The sequence below is a fragment of the Coturnix japonica genome, chromosome 15 (assembly GCF_054131305.1).
Source record: "Coturnix japonica strain WE chromosome 15, WE-NBRP24, whole genome shotgun sequence".
NCBI classification, from domain to species: Eukaryota; Metazoa; Chordata; class Aves; order Galliformes; family Phasianidae; genus Coturnix; species Coturnix japonica.
In genome coordinates, this window is record NC_140677.1 from 1,461,053 (window position 1) to 1,473,870 (window position 12,818).

At 41.8% G+C, this 12,818-nt stretch overlaps 1 protein-coding gene across 1 annotated transcript in view; it reads right to left on the reverse strand.

Moving 5' to 3' along the window:
- Window positions 1–252: 252 nt before the first annotated feature.
- LOC107320017 (uncharacterized) overlaps window positions 253–12,818 on the reverse strand; it is a 50,372-nt gene continuing 37,806 nt past the window's right edge. The window contains exons 13-18 of the mRNA XM_085516096.1: window positions 11,552–11,690; window positions 7,445–9,958; window positions 5,137–5,221; window positions 2,712–2,889; window positions 1,363–1,442; window positions 253–1,010 (exon numbers count right to left, since the gene is read on the reverse strand). The gene's annotated coding sequence lies outside the window, so the exon portion shown is untranslated. The remainder of the gene's footprint in view (window positions 1,011–1,362; window positions 1,443–2,711; window positions 2,890–5,136; window positions 5,222–7,444; window positions 9,959–11,551; window positions 11,691–12,818) is intronic.

Consider the following 12,818-nt stretch of genomic DNA (forward strand, 5'->3'; position numbering starts at 1 on the left):
AAAATGGAATAAAACACAGAACAGAACATGTAAAATATTTCTGGGACATTAGTAAGAAGGAACTTCTGTTTTGGAGTCCCATAAAATCCATCTCCAACAGCATCACTTCTGGAGTTAAAGCCAGTAAGAGATTTCCATTTCTAAGGAGGAACGGAAAAATAAGGCTTGAAATATAAGAATGGCTTTGTTTTGATTCACATTCAATTTATTATAGACATTGCTGGAGAAAAAAAAACTAAAACAACCTTGAGATAACTAAAAATAGTCTTTAATGAACATGGAGACACTATTGAACTTGCAGCATGATGAATGACGATGTGAACACAGCCCCATGCTCCAGCGTAGAGGCGACAATATTACAGTAATTACAAGAGCACTTCCAATGGATCTGTACCTTCAAAGAATTTCTCAGGTAGGACATTTTCCAAAGTAACCTGCCTGGATTCTGAAGCCAGTGAAATTGAATTTGTCTCCAAGAATTAATGTAGAGGCAAATTTTCAGCAGTACAGACAACATTTATTTCTCCCTTCTCCTCCCAACTTATCTGTGCTTTTTTACTTCCATCTTGTTATTGTTGCATATTAAAATGGAAGAAATCTTCAAGCCAGCCTTCCGTTTTAATTAAAGTGTGTCAGCAACAGCTGTTTGTCTCAGAGCTGAAGTTCCTTTTGTGGAAGAGAATTCTACACAGCAAAAACAAAACACAAGTAAACGTGACTTATTCCCAGCCTAGTGATTTTGGTGCACTGCAAATAGCCAAGCACTCACATTAGGGCCGAGCATGGAGTGATGAGGCTGTATGACATGTGAGTACAGATGGCACGTAGGAGCTGATAAAAGAATTCATTGCTTTGGCAGCAGTGTCAGTGGTTGGCTCCATTCTTGGTGGCATGGGGTAGGTCAGAGACTCAGAAGAAATGCTGAAAATATGATGTTCCCTTCCCAGACATTGGTATACTCAAGATATTTCCACCAAGTGTTCCTGGAATAAATGCTCCCAGCCCTGTAACTGCATGGAAGGGACAGAGGAAAGTGAAGGGTTCAGTGTTGGACGCACACTTTTAATCTCCAATTCCATTTGATGTAATTGCGCCCTGACAACAAGCAAGTGTAGTAACCCAGTTTTGCAGAAAGCCAGGGAGAAAAGATCCACAAAAGGATGTTTTCATCCCTGAAATGAGCTCCTGCTTCTTCCTCCATGTTCAAAACCACATTTCTCTCTTATAGGAGGTCTCAATACTCAGCAAAACCAGAGCAATTACAGCTCATTGTTTGATACATATTTCTGTTTTTATTTGCCAGCGTCAGTCATTATTTAAAAGTATTTCTGGTTCACATCATCAAATGTAATGGAAAGTTACCTTTAATGCCATCATTTACCATTTGTTCCTATTGTAGCGGAACGTCTGTTTGCTGATTTTTCTTGCATGGTTACTGGTCACTGCAAAAACAAAAAAAAAGTTGAATGCAAGACACAGTGACTTCAGAGGGCAAGAAAAAAATCCTCTCTTCATTCCTTTTAATTAAACGTTGCAGAAATTAGAGGCAGAGCTCTGGCTGCCTCATCTCATGGGCTGTCAGAGTGAAGCCCACAATCCTAAAGATCAAACAAATAGATTAATTTAAATAAAAGCTGTCTATGTTTCATGCAGTGGGTGTCAGTAGACTTTACAGGAAGAAATAAATGCCTGCATTTCTGCTGCCTTCCCCCTGGCCTTTGGAGTCACCCAACAATGTGCAGAACAACTGTGTAAATTGCTCATTGTTCTTCCAGCTTCTTCCGCACTTTCCTCCTGGAAATAGCCTCTCTGAAAACAGCATCTTTCAGCAAAAACTGAAACGAAGATGCAGAGAGGAGGTTGTTCTTAAATCTTTTGTGAAAGACAGAGATTTCGAAGTATTGATTTTTCATATTTCTGCTCTTCCCAGTCTTTTTGTCACAAACATCAAACAGAATGGCTCTACGCTTTGCTCATTTTAGCTGCGGTCTAGCCAGATTTCTGTAATCTTCTGAAAGCTTAACAGTGTGAATGGAACATCAGAATAGAAATTTACCCCAGAAACTTGTGCCCTGAATTTGCAAACAGTGTTCTATATAGTCAATATTATTACAGAGAGCTGCAACTGTTAATTTAAGGGTATTCATAAGTGATTACAGTGCAGAGAATAACTTCGATAAGCATAAACATTTGTGGAAGTAACTCAGAAACTTTGTGGATGCCCACAGGTTATTCTGTTGGTTTCCTGATGCCAACCAAGCATGCACTCATCTATTCCTAAGCCAGCCCCTCGGAATGCAAAGCCCACAGGTCTCTGCTCCTCTTTTACACTTGTAGTAAAATCTGAAATGGAAAGATGCAAAGGAGAGTGCAAAAGCCTCAACCTGTCACTTCTTTATGTGATGTGCTACAAAATTCCAACTTTTTTTTTTCCTGCTTCAGCCATTTAGTTTTGCTTGCAAAGGTTTTACCTTTCTTCCAAGACCATATACAGAATAGGGAAGAAGTAAATAAATATAGCAAAAAAGAAAAGAAACACAGCAGAATTTCAGCATAGAGACTGCAGCAAGTCCATCTGGCTGCCAGTGCCACAAGCTGTACTTCATCAGTTCAGCACAAAGATGCTACTGTGTGGCCAGCAATTGCTGGAAAGGCTGGTGTAATGCACACAAAGCACCCTGGATCTATCCAAACTGCACAGATGAGGGTACCTGCTATAAAGCTCCAGACTGATGGAAGTGATGCAGAACTGGGCTTCAATCAGAGCAGATTCGTGACTTCACCATGGAAATTGCCCAGAGATGAGCTGGTGATATCCTTCAACCTGCAGTGCCCAGAGGATGCATTACTCCTCCAGACAAAACTACCCAACTTGGAAGCTCACACAGCCTGAAGAAGAGCAAAGCAACTCTCAAAATTCAGCTTAAACAAGCTAAAATCTGTCCTGTTTGCAGTGCCAATTTCTACTTCAACATTCTTACTTTTCACAAAAGCAATAAGACCAAAATCTGGACCCAAAATTGCCAGCAGGTCTTTGAATGCTAATTTAAGCTTTTGAAATATCCAAGTATGTCTACAAGCAAAGCTCAGATTTGAAAAATAACCAGACTTGGCGTTAATATTTCTGCACTCTAAGCTCTAGCCCTCCCCAAGGCAGACCCCAGGGCCTCCATCTGGCCAGTGCTCCATCAGTGAAGGAATCACTATTTGTCAGCAGAGCTGGGGCTGGGCTCATGCATGGCATTCCATAGCAATACAAGCATCCTTTGAGCAATGGCTAGCACCTGTGCTACACATCATTGGGCAGGATGTGGTTAGTGCAAACGGGTTAAAGAAAGCCACAACTGTTGTGCCCATTTGGACTGGAAAGGAAGACGGAAAGCCATAACCAGTGTGCCCATTTGGACTGGATGCCCTTAATGCTGCGGCTGTTGACATCTCAGACATTGCCCCTGATCACTCACTCATGGAAAGCAATCCTACTGCTGGAGCCGCAGTCAATCCCACAGTTCATTTTCTGTTAGATATGTATTTTTGCAACTCATGTGTGACACGCAGAAGCTGACAAAGAACTTAGGATCACATTGAAATGTTTTGCCCAGCTGGAATCTACGCAGTGCCCTTCACAGCAAAATAGTTTAAAATTCTGTTGGATATTTGATGGGAAAGACTCATTTTTCAGAGGTGACTGCTTCAAAAGAAGAGTTTGTTTTTCAGCCTTCTAATTGTTTTTGTTGCATACAGGTCTTATCTCCTAGCACTTTGTATTAGCAGTTATTTTAATTAAGCTTCCCAAAAAACTAATTTCAGGATTTTCATTTCATTTCCTTCATTCACTGAAGCAGTGCCAGAGGATGCTTTTTAAAGATTTATGAGCACTTCTTTGAGTGCAGTATACTAATGTAAGCTGTGGACCTACCTTAGGTTGTCCAGATTTTACACAAACACCGACAAAAATTCAGGACCTTACTACAGCAACCAAAACCTCCAGGAATTTTATTATACAGGACAGTAAGTTGCCTGGCAATTAATTACTTCAATAGATTCACTTGATCGCTTGAGAATGGGATGACTGCTTCTTTAGCACACTAAGCAGAGACCAAGGCTTTGAAGTAGAGCAAGGCAACCTCACAAACCTTTGTAAACAATTCCTATGGCTTCAGGTTTGGGTCCCCAGCTCCAGCACCATGGGCATGGGGTCTTTTCCATTACTTACTGGGAAGATCTATTACCACTTTATTGTGGTGGTGCTTGGACTTGCATAGCAGTCCCCATGCACAGCACGTTTCACAAATAAAATACAACCCCTGCATTACTATTTCACAAAGTAAATTACAGGATTCACATTTCCAGACAGGCTTTCACGGGGAGAAATTAACCTTCTGTATTTTGTTTTGTGTCAGTGGTTTTGCACATATAATCATTTATGAATGAAAAAGCATCTACTTTAACATTAAGATAAATTTGAGTGGACCATTTGAAGGCTTTGGTAAGCAGGCAAGATATACATAAAACAAATATGTCATGTATCTTACTATTACTGAGCTTTTCTCCCTGCTTATTTTGCATTTAATTCTCTCAAGTGAAACAAATGGGGCCAGAACATTCAATCTCTGGAAGTAAACCAGTGTCCTTTTTATCAAGTAGAAAAAATAAGCTTTCAGATGAGCCATTCTCTGTAGGATAGTTCCTCCACAGGCAAATAAAATCACAAGGAAAGGTGTGTTATTGAATCATCTTCATGGATGCAATATTCTTCCTTTTATATCTTCTATCTTAAAATATTTCAAAGTAATTCGAGAAATATACAGCCGATTTTTAAAATGATGGGTTAGATACTGACATTTCTATTTAGATTCTGACATTTATATCTATTTTATTAACTCCAAGCATTTAAACTCCATGTCCTCACCTTATCTCCTTTTGTTAAATAACATAAAAAGGGATTTTTAAGGGTTTAAGAGGAAACATTTGGTGGCAACAGGAAAGTCATATTTGCACCGACAGACTTACAGAATGTCTACATCTATAACAGAAACTAGAAATTGCTGTTAAAACCCAGGAAAAACACATCAAAAGTAATCCTACCTGTGACAAACCAAGGCCAGATTATTCAGTAGTTTCATTTAACTCTACCTTTTATACATGCAGACACATTACTCTTCCTTGTGTTCAATGTAAGTCATTCTTGGCCATCAAATCCTGGTGTCTTGCTTTCCTTCTATGGAACAACATGGACAATAAAGACACATTCTGTCTTCCTGTATGCCAAGAAATGGCTCTATCCTGGCTCTTTGCATTCCGGTCTGAAGAAAAGGACTAACACTTTTCTGCCCTTCAGGAGCTGAAGAACATGGACACGACTGCATCAGTAAAACCTCTCAGTCCCTCTCCAGCTTCCTTGGTTAAAGCTCTCCCTCTCCAAAATAGACACCACTGCTTTATTCCTGTCTCGAACCACAGCTTCTCCAACAGTGCGACCTGTGTATTCTTATGGTGCACTCAGCCATGCCGCTGTTTGAAGGCAGGGGATGCTTTGGGCCACAAACAGCAGGATTAGTAACTTTCTGTCAGCCACCACAACCCCTGGGATGATGCCTGTACTTGTTATGTTTTCAGACCTATCAGAAGGTAAACTTGAACTTTGTATTTGTTTTTTTTTTAAGGTATCTGAATATTTAGTGGTACCACAACAGTCTTCTGCAGCCCTGGATACTTTGGACTAAATTCAGTTTAGTCCAATGCTTCTGGCCAGCTCCCCACCTCCTCTCCCTCCCCTCACGCCCCATGCCTTGGTCTTGGGGGAAGAGTTTCTTTTGCAAATTTTGCCTTTTGTTTTGAAGTCCCACCAATATGAATGCTGGCACATGCACCACTATGCAATAGCCCCACTGCACTGAGCGGACACTAAAAGCATCTTAAGTGACTGTTTTGCCTTTGTGTTCTATTATACAACTTCAACAGCACCAGCAACAAGCAACCAGAGCAAAGGGAATGCAGAAATCTGAGGTTTGCTTCTTGAAGATGGAGCAGAGACGGAAAACTGAGCCCAAGTGTCTCTTAACCCCCCCCCCCCCCTTCCCCTCCTCTCTCCTCCAGCCCAGACAGTGCCATTGCAGCAGAGTAGGAGCCCCACAGGAGTAGCACAAGGCTACCTCTGCCCTTGACCACATGGTGCTGGCTCTGCCCATGGCCACAGCAGCACTAAATTCTCTTTTCAGGCTACTTGGCAGAACTAATCTCTTTTAATCTGCCCTCTTTATGGCATCTCTTTGGCCTGACAAAACTCCAATTTATTGACTGTCAGGAAAGACCACAAGGCCTATATCTTTCTTCAGCACTTCACTTTCTTCAGCAGTGTTGAGTGGCGAGGGAATGAAAGGTAAAGAGAATGAAATGTAAAGGGAGAGGAATGTAAAGGAAGCATTTTCCCCTCTTAAGCCTCATAGGGTAGCATTATGACAACACTTAACAGTAAAGCAATAAGATATTTACACCTATCTGAAAAATTAAGGACTGTTTCCTTTAAGCAATATTCATCCTCATATAATCAAAAGAGAGAATGGCACAGAAAGGAAGAGCTGGAAATAAATAACTTTTATACCAAAATGAACAGCTACTGTTCCTCCAGCACCATTAAGGCCTGGGTCAGGCTGGGGGTGGTTCTGTTTTGCCTCATTTTCTATAACACTTATTAGAGTTATCAGGATGTGAGTAGGTTTAGCACCCCCCCCATGTTTTCCAGGCAGAAAAGACAGAGACATCACATCAGGGCTGCGTGACAGCTCCCCGGATTAGTCCCAGGGCTCTGGCTGTATTGATTCCTTCCCCAGCGCGATCTCTTGTGAAGAAGCGGCTGGGTGGAGGGATCGAAAAGAAGAGGTACTTGAGAATTCATAGGATAGAAATAATTACCCTGCAGTCTGAAAATCTATTTCTTTCTTGGTTTTTTTGGTTTTTTTTGTTGTTTTTTTTTTATTTTATTTTTTTACCAAATCTGGCAGACTATATAACTAATTACTATATAAGCAAATAATACTAATTCTTAAAGGTCTTCGGTAAGAAGTGCATTGGCACATTGGCGCACTAATATTGTGAAGGGCAATAGACAAATATTAACAGCTTTGGCACAAACAGATGAGGAAATGAAGGCAACTACCGCTGCCCCAGCAATTCACTGAAGGTCACAGTCTGCAGCAGGAGCACAGAGGGGCCCCCAATGCTTTCAGCGCCAATTTGGAGCTTTAACCGCCAGCTCATCTTTTCTCCCCTAATTCCCTGAACCAATTCTACCACTCATCACAAGATAGAAGCTGGAATTTAAATGCAGTTACACACCATGTTTAACATCTCACCCTTAAGGATTGAATGGAATTAACCCGTATAAAGTTATTCAAGTATTGCGGAGCCGGTACCTGAATAAGGAGTGTTTGAAGGCACATACCCTGCAATGGGGAGATCTCTGGACCACTCCTGTCTGCTCTGTGTTTCTGTTGCATCCATAAATCGTAAACACGAGGCAAAACTACTGCAAAGCCTCGATGAGGCTGGGAGTCGAAAACGATCTGTTTTGGTCTGCTGGTTTGAAAATGGTTTTCTTGATGAAACTCATGAGTCCACCGGAGACTGAGACACAGATGGATGAGCCGAGCATATGATAAACCTGCTGCAAGAGTTTGTAGTTAATTGCCCATCATCTTTTTTGTCTCACCATAAAAAATTTCACGCCCACCTTGCACAGTAAAGGTAACCGGAGTGTCATAAACCATTTGTCTCCTGTGCTTTCTTTTCTGCATTATCCAATCGGTCTTGTTGTTAGAATGCTGTTGAGACAAGACAAATTTGCTGAGCCTTTTTACTGATGAAGAGCACTGCACCCTTTATCAAATGATCTCCATTCTCTAATGAGAAGAAACACCTTCCAGAGTCATTTGCATACTAATATCTTTATTTCTAAAACAATAAGCTGGCTGCAGCTCAGAGCCCTCTGTCAGAATAAAATGATTTCATTTGCATGAGCAAAGTGTGGAGAGCTCACAAGGAAAACGTGCCCCTTGCCAGGGGAGTGGAGGGTACCCTATGCTCAGCAGAAATAGCAGCTGGAGTCCAATGCAGGGCAGGAGCAGGCAGCACAGAGGGGTGGGGATCCCACCTAGAGGGACTCCTAGTGGGCAAGCTGCAGGACAAGAGGCCTTGGAAAGGGATCTGATGCCGCAGATACTATCTGTGCTACTAAGATGCATTTATCACTGCCTACATTTCTCCCTCTCTCTCTGGTTTTATTATTGCTTGGGCAGAAAATATTGCAGAAACAGGTCATTGCAGGGCAGAGCAGCAGTCCTACTCTAAGCAGTAAGAAAGACAAAAGGGTATCTAACAACACAACTTCCAAACCTGCATTCAGTAGCTGACATTTTCACTTGGATGCCAGAAAGGCTGCACTTTCCTGCAGCACACAAACAGTGTCAGGGTTTCCTCCTGCCTTCCAGCATTGCTGTGCACCAACAAAGGGAAGAGAAAAATTGCCTTCCCTGTACCGCATCCATCCGAAGAAAGTGGAAACCCTCTCTGGTTCCCAGCAGTGTTTGCCAGCCAGCTGTGTAGAAGCACCAGATCTGGTGATGGCAAAGCTCCCCAGAAAACAGCTTTTCTTCAGCAGCCAGACACTCTAATGAGAAACAAGCCAAGTCTAATGAGCAGCTAAAGGAATTAGCCCACATTTCCCAGAGATGCTTTAGAGTTTACCATTTAAATCTTTGGCAAACAAGTTTTGCCTGCTGCTCCCTCTGCATTGATGCACATATCCTCTGCAGCAGCAGCCAGCAGAGTGGAGCACAGAGCACAGTGTCCATCACTCCTCTGCTGGCAGGGGCTCTGCTGAGCACTGGGCATTGGAGGTGGCTGAATGGGAGCGGAAGAGTAGAGGAGCAAGCTCTTCTGGCAGCCTCCATGTAGTCCACCATCATGTACCAGCGCTGGTGATCAAAGCCGGGCATGTATTATTCATCCAAAACTGTGTCTATTTTAAGCACTTGGGAATGACTAAAAATAGTCAACTGTTGAAGTAAGGCCTAGGCTTGAAATAAGGTTGTTAGCACTGTTTTACACTGATCTCTTACAGGTTACAGATTACTGTTTTTTTCCCCATCAAATTAAGAGGATCCATTCCACATTATGTATGTTTTCATCTGACTGTATTAAAACAAGCATTAAATTGAAGGGTGTTTTTTCCCCATATCTTTCAAAAGGCTGCCACCATATGGGGATTGGTTTTAATACAAAGATTATCTCTGGGTTTTTTGCAAACAGATCTTACTGCAGCATCCTCTCCTTGCATTAAATGGGACAGCACAGCAGGCCAGAGAAGGAGCTATGATATCACAGAAGGAATCATTATACAGACATTGTTCCATGCCATGAAGATCTTAGGGCTGTAATTACCTTCTTCTTTAAAAATCTGTATTTACTGCAAAAACATGTAGTTTTTTCATTTGAGCTATAAGCAGTTCATTGTACATTTTGAACAGTATGATTTGAACTCCTCTGTAACTTGACTAAAACCATCAACACTCCATATCCTCTCTTTAAGAGATTTCTGTTACCAATCTACTTTTTCTCATTTTGCCCCTTTACAAACTTCAATATCCATAATGCAGTAACACCTGCTGTGACTTCACACAATGGGTAAGCAGAGAACATCCATGTGATACTGCTCTTCAGCTTCTTTCTCCTCGCAGTCAGACTCAAAGGACTAACAGAGACAAAGCCATGCCCTGCCTGGATGACCAGAACCACAGCATGGTCACTCCAGCTCCCCCACTGCCCTGCATGTGGGCACTGTCCCACTGAGCAACCCACAGCTCTGTGGATTCCTCCCCAGTGAAAAACTTCTTTTACCTGAGCACTGGTTTTACCATTTTCATGGCTCCAAGATGGCATCCACCTCATCTGCATGAATCTGAAATGCAGAAAGGGCAATTAGAACACATACAGGATGCGAAAACAAAGCTAGGGGAGGGAGCTCCTGCAACAGTCATGGAGTGGTTGGGCAGCCAGGCGTGCAGAACCAGGAGGCTGAGCCTGCCAGGCCTGCCAGGATGCTCATGTGCACTGGGCAGCCCTGGAACCACATTGTGCTGAGAGCAAAGCCAAGTGCACGGGTCTTGTCAGCAGAAACAGCCACTCGCTCCAAATGGGACATGGAAGTGCCACCGCCTGTCCTTATCCAGATGGTGGAAGAGCATTGCTGAAACCCAACCAGTCGGCACCCACCCGGCACAGCTCAGCAACAGCAAACATCTCCGTGTCTGTGCCGAGCAAACACCCCTGTCTGGGCTGTGTGCACCCCTGCTGTTTGCACAACACTGCTTCAAAGTACAACTCGCCAGGCTGCATCACGCCAAAAACCCAGATAATCCAGCTACTGGCAGCATACCAGAGCTAATACATTTTCAAAGCAGCAACTCGTACAGTTGTTTGATACAGAAACCACCCTGTGTACACAGCAATTTATGAGGAAGCACAGGCTTTGGGAATCAAATTTCCCCCTTTTCTTTTTAAATGCTGTCCCAAAAGAGTGTCAGTAATATTCCCAAGATTAGGAAGATGTCATTTGAACCAGACACAGGGCTTTATATGTGAGAAAAAAAAAGTAGGCTCTCCTCTTCCTTGGAGCAATCCATGGCACCGAGTGGCCAGAGCATCAGAAGAATCAAAATGACGGCTTACTCTAACAGGTGAATTTCTGATGCCATAAACTTATGAATGGGAAAGTGTTTTATTTTATGTTCTTTTTCTTCCCCTCAGAATGTTGTTGAAAATAAGATACTTTTAATCTTACCAAGTATCCTTCTAGCTTAAGTATTTTAAATGAATACAGGAGCAGATGTTTACTTGATATATATAAATAAGTACATTTCCTACGCTTCAATGGATCTATATTGATCCTTGCTGCTGAGAATCTGGCCTATAGATTTTAAGTTAGTCTTCCTATGGCCCAGGGGATACTTTAAATTCTTTTATCCTAATAAGCCTTTTAGAAGGACTTGACTTTTACACCCTCCAGCTTTTCCATATGTAAGGAAATTTATACTTCCACCCTTTACTGCCTGTAGTCAAAAGAAAGCAATAGTGTTGGTATGAGGGACATTTTTTTTTAACATTTCACACATTAATAGTTGAGAACTTGAACAGAAACCCCCAGGGCTGCAATTATTGTATGAATGGTCAGATTTAGTCCCCAGGGTGGAATGTGATCCCAACGCTGGATTTACAGCTAGGGTTGGTAGGATGCTATTTGGAGCATGGAGTAAATCTTGGTGACATCTTTGTGCAGAGAACCTGGCCAAGGAGGGAAAAAGAGCCACCAGTTTCAGAACTAAATAAAATTTCTTTGCAGTTAATGGTAAATAATTTCTTAGTACAGATATGGTACATAATTAAGTGATAAATCAAATTTTCACCAAAACGTGGCCATGTGCACACTGCATTACGTAGTGCACAGAGGAAAGAAATGGGCTCAAGGAGGAATTAAGAAGCACTGATACCTCACCTGGGTGCAGGCAGTTCCATTGCACCGCCAGGCAGCTGGCAATCAGAACACTGCAGTTCTGTGGCTGGAAAGTGTTAAGGCTTTCATTGACTCATGGACTCCATCTGTCCACAGGCCATGCCTCTCAATCCCAAGAAAACTGGAAAGAGGTAAAGAGGGTAGAGGAAAAAACAAAAACAAAATTACAACAGAAATTGTACTATTAGCAACAAAAGGTTTAAGAAACACACCCAGCAATTGCTCAGCGTGTTTCCTTTGGGAGTGGGCAAAGCAATCTGCACCTTGATTGCTGCAAAATAACTGGAGCTTAAATGAGGTTTCACCTTTAACAGAGGTTTCTTTTTTCTCTGCCCATAAAATAAAACACACCGCAGTTTAGAAATAATGTTTTCTTAGCCCTGAATATTGTAGGAACTGATTATCTTTATTGCTAGCCTTGTAAAAAATATCAGCCTTTAGGTAACAGCTTTGTTACCAAATAAATAAGTGGGTAGGATGCTGCATGGAACTCCGAGGTGCAAAACACTCATACAATGAAGTGCCCAAACAACATCAGAATGCACTGTAACTGCTCACAGAAGTTTTATAACTGTGAGAATCATCCCTTATTTGCATGTGCAATTACTACAGTTGCATAAGCAATTACATCAATTGTCCAATTATAACAACTGTTTTCTGAATCAGCTAAAAGGAGAAGAAAAAAAACCCACAACAAAACACATTTCTCTTTGCTGTAATAGAAATGCTATTTGCATACAGAGAAGAATAAGATTTCTGTTTCCTGGGATATGCAATTAAATTACCTTGGGGTACTCAGCTTCTCTGTTCCTGAATGGAGTATAAGGGGTTCTGTGGTATAAAAAATAATACTTGGGACAGCTTTACAGCTTTGCACTTAGCAATAATATTTCCTCTTGGCCCACTGCAATTACTGCACAGTTCTTCCATTGCTCAGAGATATTAGTTTGTATTTACAATTAAGAGGACATAGTCTCGGGGCACTGGGTTGTTTAATGGCATTCTTTTCCTGTATAAGCACTTGGATCATTAGGAATTGCATTGACTTCATTTCTCAGAACACTGAAATATGCAAAGAAATGAAGAATCCCATTCTAGAATTATATTCCTGGAATATCTGTTCCTGCAACATCTGTTCTTCCTAACAGAGCAACAGGTGGGAGGAAATCCCTCAGTCTACTCGTCACCAATTTAAACTTGTGAAGTGATAACATCCGAATGTGCTGCAATAACCAGAAAAGCCACAAAC